The sequence below is a fragment of the Lepus europaeus genome, chromosome 2, assembly GCF_033115175.1.
Source record: "Lepus europaeus isolate LE1 chromosome 2, mLepTim1.pri, whole genome shotgun sequence".
In the NCBI taxonomy this organism is placed as follows: Eukaryota; Metazoa; Chordata; class Mammalia; order Lagomorpha; family Leporidae; genus Lepus; species Lepus europaeus.
In genome coordinates, this window is record NC_084828.1 from 129,828,541 (window position 1) to 129,830,414 (window position 1,874).

A 1,874-nucleotide genomic window follows, 5' to 3' on the forward strand; every position below is an offset into this window, starting at 1 on the left:
TTGATGGTATTGCCTTAAAGATAATACAATTTTTGGACAAACCCATGCTGACTATTCTTACTTTGCCAGCAAATACTGGCAAATGTGTTTTATAGAAACAATATAATACATTACCATGGAGGAACAAGAGATAGTTAAGAGGTAGATAGTTAAGAAAGGTAGTAGAAGTGAGTTGAATTTTTGGCAGAATCCAAGAACAAAAGATAAACTTTTCAGTATTTTTTCAATATTAAAAGATAAGTGTCTTGTTAGTAAAATCAAATGTAGTTCTAGTTGAGACCTGATAATTAAATATTAAATAAAACTGTAACCTAGAGTCATGTTTGCATAATTTGCTCATTAAATCAGCCTGAGTTTTCCATAAACAATTAAAAAGTCATCACTAAACAATGCAGAGACAAATTTTTTAAGTTTCTGGTTACTTGAATTAGTAAGGCTGCTGTTGTTTTTAAATACAACTCCTTAATTTTTAAGTTTTTTAATTCTTTTTCCCAAGGAACCTTTTATTTAAGGTATATAAACTTCACACACTTCATAAATACAACTATAGGAACATAGTGATGCTTCCCACCATACCCATGCTTTCACCCTTCTTCCTCCTCCCTCTTCTATTCCCATTCTTATTTCTACTAAGATGTATTTTCAATTAACTTTATACACATAATATTAACTCTATACTAAGTAAAGAGTTGAATAAATAGTATGAAAAAAACTGTTCCTCAACAGTCAAGACAATGGTTGTTCATAGTCATTGTATCTCAAAGTGTCAATTTCAGTTCTATAGATTACTTTTTAGGTGCTCTATTCGTTACCACAGATCAGGGAGAACATATGGTATTTGTCCTTTTGGGACTGGCTTATTTCACTAAGTATGATGTTTTTCAGTTGCTTCCATTTTGTTAAAAGTGACAGAATTTTATTTTTTATGACCATGTAATATTCCATGTTGTACATATCCCATAATTTTTATCCAATCTTCCATTGGTGGGCATTTGGGTGGATTACATATCTTAGCGATCATGAATTGCACTACAATAAATATAAGGGTACAGATGACACTTTCATATGCTGATTTCATTTCTGTAGGGTAAATTCCCAGAAGTGGGATGGCTGGGTCATATGGTAGGTCTATATTCAGATTTCTGAGGTATTGCCATACTCTTTCACAATGGCAGTACCAGTTTGCAATCCTACCAACAGTACATTAAGGTACTTTTTTTCCCCACATCCTCACCAGCATTATTTGTTTGTTGATTTCTGTATGAAAGCCATTCTAATGGGGGTGAGATGAAACCTCATTGTGGTGTTGATCTGCATTTCCCTGACAGCTAGTGATCCTGAGCATTTTTGCATGTGTCTGTTGGCCATTTGAATTTTCTCTTTTGAAAAATGTCTGTTTAAGTCCTTTGCCCATTTTTTCACTGGGTTGCTTATTTTGTTGTTGTTGAGTTTCTTGAGCTGTTTATATATTCTGGTTACTTATCCTTTATCAGTTACATAGTTTGCAAATATTTTCTTCCATTCTGTCAGTTGCTTCTTTGCTGAGTGTTTTATTTTTTCAGTGCAGAAGCTTCTCAATTTGATGTTTTCAGTCTTGGCTTTGATTACCTGTGCCTCTAGGGTCTTTTCCAAGAATGCTTTACCTATGCAAATGTCTTGCAGGGTTTCCCCAATGTTCTCTAATAATTAGACGCTATCAGGTCATAGATTTAGGTCTTTAATGCACATTTTCATATAAGGTGTAAGGTAGGAGTCTTGCTTCATACTGCTGCATGTAGAGATCCAGTTTTCCCAGCACCATTTGTTTAACAGACTGTCCTTACTCCAGAGATTGATTTTAGCTCCTTTGTCAAAGATAAGTTGGTTGTAGATGT